Source organism: Eleutherodactylus coqui, chromosome 1 (genome assembly GCF_035609145.1).
Source record: "Eleutherodactylus coqui strain aEleCoq1 chromosome 1, aEleCoq1.hap1, whole genome shotgun sequence".
In the NCBI taxonomy this organism is placed as follows: Eukaryota; Metazoa; Chordata; class Amphibia; order Anura; family Eleutherodactylidae; genus Eleutherodactylus; species Eleutherodactylus coqui.
This window is the reverse complement of record NC_089837.1, coordinates 97,846,879-97,854,768: the sequence shown is the minus strand read 5'-3', so window position 1 is coordinate 97,854,768 and position 7,890 is coordinate 97,846,879.

The window sequence follows — 7,890 nt, the reverse complement described above, 5'->3', positions numbered from 1 at the left end:
CAGTGTCCTGCTCTCATCTTACTACAGCAGCTCCATTTTGACCACATTAAACCGCGCCCCCTCTGGCTAGTGATAAGGCAGGGAGGGGGACAGGGAGCAGATGGAGGCCTCACCCCACTGTCTGTGACACAGCAAGAAGGGGGGAGAGAGATGAGAAGCACCTCTGACCCCCGGAAAAGGAGGTTTCGACCCCTCTATTGCTAGTGCCTTTTACCTTGCCTTATCAATTACCTTACCTCTAACCTAACCTTTTGAGTTTCTTTACATTTTACCATAAGTTACATTTTAACGTACCTTACCACTTACCTTATCTTAACTTTGACCTTGCCTTATGTTTTACTACCTTTTACCTTACTTTTAACCTTACTTCACATTACATTTTACTTTTCCTATTACGTTACCTTAAGTTTACTTACCTGTTACTATACCTTACAATTTACTTTACTACCTATATTTGCTTACTTTTTACTTACATTTTAGCTTACTCCACTTTTAACTTACCTTTTATCTCACCTTATCTTTTACTCACTTTTTATCTTACCTTACCTTTTACTTATCTTTCATTTTTCTTGTAATTTACCTTACCTACAACTTTTACCTACATTACATTACCTTTTACTTACCTTACCATTTACCTTACGTCTCACCTTACCCTCCACTTACCTTAGTTTTAACTTTTACCTTACCTAACCATTTGACTTACCTTATTTTTTACCTTACCCTACCATTTATCTTTCCTGATATGTTACCTTATGTTTTACCTTATTTTTTATCTTACCCTACCTTTTACTTACCTCACCATTTATCTTACCTTTAAACTTACCCTTTACCATACCATTTATCTTTCCTTACGCATCACCTTACACTTTACCCTACCTTTTACCTTACTTTATCTTTTAATTACATTACTTTTTTTATCTTACCCTACCTTTTACCTTAGCGTACCATTTACATTACTTTTTACCTTACCTTAACTTTTATCTCACTGTACCTTAAATTTTACCTACCTGAGAGTATAAACACATTTTACCTACACTGACTCACAACTACAAGCAAGTATTCACTTGGACGCAGTCATTGTGTTACCACTGGTCGTGTTGTGGTCATAATTGCGAAGGCAGCTGTCCAACCACCATATTCTCACTGTCTAAAGACTCTACATTTCAGGGCGGTGCACAGAAATGTAAGGCAGCTGTATTAACCCTTCCACAGCAGAAATAAATGACTTACTTCTAGTCTCGCAGTGACTACAGGTAGCAGGCTGTCTCTTTACCTCTATCCACAAGAGGAGCATCAGCTTTTTGCTACTCTGTCTCCGAACATGATTATGCAGTGAATGCAACTGTTAGACAACCTCATTGCATCCCTCCGTAGGAGGAAGAATGGTATTACTGTTCAACTCTGTATCCGTCATAATTAGGCATTGATTGCAAGCGTAGGCCACTTCTCTTCCTCCCCTTCGTAGAAAACTGGATTACTGGTAGGCACTGTTTAAGCAGCGATTGACGTATTAGCCTGTCACATTACGTCAGTCATATGGCAATGAACTATATTACCACTAGCCTCTGTCATGGTCACATTACACCCTTCATGAGTGTACAGTACTACTTTCTATGGTACCAATAACTGTCTTACTGCTGGATTCCATATAGCACGATCATGCAAACGGATAATGAGAGAGCTTGATACTTGCCAAGACCACTTAGTCATGGTTGATGTAGAATATCACAGTTATTCTTGCTACGGAAGAGGGAAAAGAAGTGGAGGATGCTCATCATAATTGCGTAGTTATGAGAGATACAGAGTTTCATGATATAATTACTCCTTTTACGGAGGGGGGTAATGAAGCGAATGATGGTTGTGATAGGTGAGTAGTTTCTAGTCTACAAGCAAGAATCTAGTCGCACGCCAGATGGAGCACTCAGACACACTCTTGAGTGGCCACCAATGTAATGAAAGACACAGAAGGTTGCAGTATTACAAATACTTTTTCTATGAAAGAAGGTACTGACGTGGACGATCCATGCTAAAATTGTGTAGTCATGTATTTGTAAACTTTCCAAATTTATATTTTTTAATATATATAAAGAGAATATATACATTTATTAATATTAGCTATATATATAAGAAATATAACATGATTACATATTACATATATACAGACACTAACACTATATATGCAAACGTAAAAATTATGCACATATTGGGCTATACTTAGCTATACTTACCTCTCTATAGATACACCTATAGATATATATGCACCTACATATATCCTTACGCATACAGTTGCCTGTCTTCCCATTGTAAAGGGGCTGTGGAGCTTATCTCCTGTCACTTTCTCATGGCTTCAGGTGGTGAAGATGCCATTAGCCATACATAACACTGATGTATGTGCTGGGAGACCTGCAAACAAGTAAATATCAATAAGATAATTTAATATTTTTGACTTAGTATAAGTCATCACTATGAAATATGTGTAGTAGAAGCATGTAACCTTAGAAAGATCAGATTACAGGTCAGACGCCTGGAGGTAGCAACCTTGTAAGATGGTGATAAGCCATTATGTATCCAGACACTAGTAGTCCTCCATGGGCAACAGCCCTGAGCTGCAATCAATATTCTTCTTCTAACTGAACAGAGAATGATCATTTAGAAGAAGAAACTTTGAAGATGCCAAAGAAATCATCACCAAGTTACTGGAGCGCTGAGCAGAGCCAATAGATGGACATCTCCCCTCATCACTTAAGTCCTATTTACGCGCACCAATTATCGCTCAAAATTCGTTCAAACGATCGTTGCTTGTAAACGCTTCCATCTTTCACTCTTCGGCTGAACGATGATTTTTAGGTGAGCATAAAATCCATCTCTCAGCCGGAGAGAGATAGCAGGGACCGCACACTGTGTTCTCCTTGGGAGCAGCTGATTACGTTGTATTCAGCTGACAGCCCGCGGAAACCCCTGAGAAAACAATGCTGCTGAGTGCAAAGTCCAGACCACATGCTGGGATCTCCAAACAGCTGCTGGAGGGTCATTTGCATGCAAAGGAAGCTGATAAAGTGCTAATGGCATTAGTGCCCATTAGTACTTTATGCAAAGTTATTACTTGAACTGTCAATCTTTCAATCGCTTGAAAGATTGTCAGTTGTGTACAGTAAAGGCTTATTTACACGCAAAGACAATTTCTTTTCAAATGCAAATACTACAATCCTATTAGTGGTTGGATCCTGAGGTTACTATGGTAACAAACAACCACAAATTTAACCCCCTAATGACTGGCACATTTTAGGTTTTAATGACCAACCATCATCACATTCCTAGAGACATAAATATTTCATTTTTCTGTCGGCATAGCCACATGGGGGCTTGCTGTTTGTGGGACATGTGTTTTTTAATGGTATCATTGCCGGGTACATATTATGTATTCAGGGCAGTTTCTAGGGAATTCTACTAATAGGGCAAACTAAAAAAAAAAACGACCCCTCAAACATTAAGAAATGTTGACAATGCCAACAATAATGCTGCATAATTTAGATAAATTTAAAATTAAAGTTTCAATCATGTGATTTACATGTAGAAGCGGATTGGCTGAAAACTGCATTTAAAAACTGCAGTATTTCATGGTAAAAGCACATGTGGTTTTCAGCTATGTTTCTGATGTGCAATGAACATGTACATCAAAAATGCCATAGAACAGCCAAAAGAATGCCATGCAGGAATCCAGCCTAATAAAACTGAATGAAGCCAGAATCCACACCAGATACAGACTACAGAGATTAGAGTGTATTGTGGGGAACCACATGTCTTTATACTGCCTCCTGTCCTGCCATGTGCTAAGGAAGAGGAAGCAGTTTACTTAGTACCGACTCTGTCCACTCTGCTACTATAGCTGGTTGGCACAGAGATACTACGGCCACCTATCCTGTACTGCCGAGTCTTGGGACTGGATTCCAGTCTGTCATTAATTCTGCAAATGGAGACCTCGGACATACACAGAAAGCTGAATATAAAACAAGCTTTACTATATAATTCCTTGCATCAAAAAAAGGGGAGTGGAATGCAATATGATCGGATCACGCGCCGGTCCTTCTTACCTTGATGGTCCCTGACATTCCATCAAGGTCCTGGACTTTGGAAGAGGAATGACAATCTCCTGAAAGATGTAGTGTGCTGTAAAGACATACTCAAGACTATAAGCGACTTTGTAGCACATCACTCACTAGACCAAACCCCCTTGCCAACCGGCTGGGAGGCAATGAAATGTGTAGTACGGGGAATATTCATAAAGCACGGGACACAGCTTAAAAAGGAAAGAACAGCCAAAACAACCTCCCTGTTATCTAAAATAGAATCACTGGAACTTCACTCAAACAATCAGCCACCCAGGCGGTAGTGAAGGAACTTTTAATTACCAAAGAAGAGAAGCCTCCTGAGAAGCCTCCTGGACCAAAAAATACCTAATACTCGTACAAGCATGCTAACAAATGTAGACGATCTGTAGCTCACTTCCTCCACACTAAAATAGGGCACACCTATATCCTCCACATCCAGGACAGGTTTGGGAGTAAGATACACAACCCCAATGGGATAACAGAGACCTTTAGTACTACTACGACATCTACAACCATAAAGGCTAGTTTGATTATATGAACCCTAACTCACTTCAGGCCAAAATGGCCTCCTATAAAAAAGAGACAGCGTTGAAGGGGATACCAGAGACAATTAGGGAAGCAATAGAAGAAGATTTCTCTGAGAATGAGATCAGCAAGGTCATTAAACTATCCCCAGCAGGAAAATCGCTGGGTCCGGATGGGTTCACCCCCAGGTTCTTTAAACTGTTTAGAGAGGACCTCACCCCCATCATGAAAGAAACCTTAAAGCAAGTATTTCCTGCCATTCCATTCCTGTGCCAGTCTCTTATGGCACACTTTACGGTAATCCCCAAACCCAGGAACGACCCATCCCTGTGCTCAAGCTACCGCCCTATATCACTAGTCAATGTGGACATAAAAATCTTTTTCAAAGTACTAGCCAATAGACTGGGACCTATCTTATCAGATATCATCCACAATGACCAAGTAGGATTAATAAAGAGGAGGGAGGCAAGAGACAACACTAACAAGACTACTTCTACTGAGCAAAGTCAAAACCATGAACACCCCATTTTGCCTCCACACGGTAGATGCGGAGAAAGCCTTTGATCGATTGCACTGGGGAGGCCTTAAAGCTTCCCTTGAACAACTCAGCTTGGGCACAGGGTTCCTGAATAAGATGTAGCCCTGTATAATGACGTGTCTGCACAAATCCGCGTGAATGACGGATTTGTGTATAATTGAGTATCATACAATGCGGGAAACGGCCGTTTCTCACAGCTGACACCCACCAACAACACCCATGTCCAGCACTAACACTGATCGCAACTGTTAACCCTGTAAATGTCACTGTCATGAGTTTTGCATGACAAGATGCATTTTTTTTTATTGATACCATATTGGGGTGCTTACAGCTTTTTAGATCACTTTCATTGCTTTTTGGAAGCCAAAATAAACCTTTTGGCTCTGTTTTTAGAAGGGGGGGGGGGGTAGTGTACAGGTTGTTATGGGTATGATGATACCAAATATATGTTTGGTTTTTTTTTTAATTCTTTCTTTATAGAAAGTGTGCAAAAAAGTCCTTGTAGAGGACTTTGACCATAAAAGCTATAATCACTATGATAATGCATTTCAGTACTTCTGTACTGCAATGTATTATCGCTTACAATAGCAATCACAGGCTCGGATGCCATTGTCTGGCATCTGGCTGCAATGGCAACCCATTGGGCCTTTGCAATTACATAGCGGAGGGCCCGTGAGCGAACTCCCTCTGTGAACCCTTTACATGCCATGATCTACCAAACGTGGGTTTTTTAAATTTTTCTTAATCTTAATAAATGAAATGATGGGGAAGTGCACCAAAAACTTTCTCTGTTAATATTTTTTCATGTTTTTTTCTTTACATTACTGTATGGCACTTGAACATGTGAAACTATGATAATACATGGCAGTACTTCTGTACTGCCATGTATTATTGCTGCTAATCGCAATTGTAGTGGCCCGAAACACCTATTTCTGGACCCTCCATAATTGTCATAAATGTCATTTCTTCCATGTGGATGCACTGCGCAAAGTGCCTCGTCTGCGGTTATGTGTATTGCACAGCTGCGGCATGTAAGAGGTTAATGTCTGAAAGTGGCTGGGATATGTCTGGAAAAGTAACAATTCTGTCTAGTCTCGTGATGTCTTCCCACTATAAGTATGAGTGATTGAGAGCAAGGTGAGGTCTTTCATCATCTTCAATGGTTGAGAGTGCAGTAAGAGTGCCGGCCACATGAGGGTACCTTCAATTCTCACCAACCCCCACTGTTGTAGTGGGAGGCTGGCTGTCACTCACAGTACCAGCTAACTAGGACATAAATGTATGTCTTGTTGCATTATGGGGTTAATATGCCCAATTCAGTATTTTAGCTGACTTATTGTATTCTACTGGTGGCCCGAATTCAGATAGCCTCTAAAATGGAGGTCCCCATCTCTTCCATTTTTCTCCCTCCCTCCCTCCCTCCCTCCCTCCCTCTTCCTTATACCTGCCAAGGTCATATGGAGTGTGGCATGTACAGCTCTGACTAGGATCAGAGATTTCTCTACTCTCAGCCATTAGAACTGGAGCCAGGTTACTATCAGACAGGCAAGCTCTCACTCCCCATCGCAAAGCAGACCCAAGCCTGGTTTCTGATGCAGCGCCCTATAAGGCATCTGAATTTAGGCCCTTTAGTGACTGCTGTTAAAAGGTTCATGGCTGGTCATTAAGGGATTAAAGATACATGATACTTCTATTTATTGAAAGTGCACTTTATTTTTATATATGTACATGCACCACATACAGGAATACACTTATGTACACTTAAATACAGGTGTACGCAAGATTTTGTAAACTTGGAATTCATAGCCATGAGGATGGTCAGTGCAATGGCTCAGTAGTTAGCATTGTCGCTGGGTAGCGCTGGGGTCCTGGGTTCAAATCTCACCAAGGGCAACATCTGCAAGCAGCTTGTATGTTCTCTCTGGGTTTCCTCCAATGCTCCAAAAGCATATCGATAGCTGAATTTCTGTTCTAAGCCCCCACCGCCCAATGTACATGATGAGAGTCTGTGTAGAGAACTATGAATCATGTAGGGACTATATCAATGAGTAAAATAAACTTTTATAATATTAAAAAAATGCACATATTCAGTATTTATGACATGGCACTGTTGTATCTTGTCTCCACCAGAAAAAAGGGTGGAGACTGCCGAGTGACAGTAACACTTTGTTAATGCCCCTAAAGCTCCTGATTAGCTGACAATGGGGAAGGGGGGAAGCCAAGCAACAGCTCTCGTCCACGAGCCAATCGGCAGCTAGGGGCCTGACAAGGGTGTTCCCTCCTGCTACGGCCTATCAAACCCCTAGTTTCCAGTGGAGACAAGGTACAACAGTACCGCCAAACATGCATTTGGCGCCTGTTACATCTGTTAGTCTAGTCCCATTCCCCTGATGATGCCATGAGTTGGCTAAACATGTAGGTGCTGATTCCAGACGGGACACCACTGGATTACAGGGGAGTATAAGAAATGCATCACCAGCTCCCTGTCATGTCCCCCCAACAGCACCATAGCTTCATTTATGGGGATGTGACAGGTTCCTTTATTAAGTTACCTGTATTTATTTATTTTTTAGCAGAGTTGTTTTTCAGGTTAATATCAATAAAATTATATGAAGAAGTAGGGATATAATATGGGCTATTGTTTTGCCATTTGGCACATTTTTCCTGTTGTCATATCTGTTCATGTAACATGCCCAACTCTTGTTTGGCGCACTACAT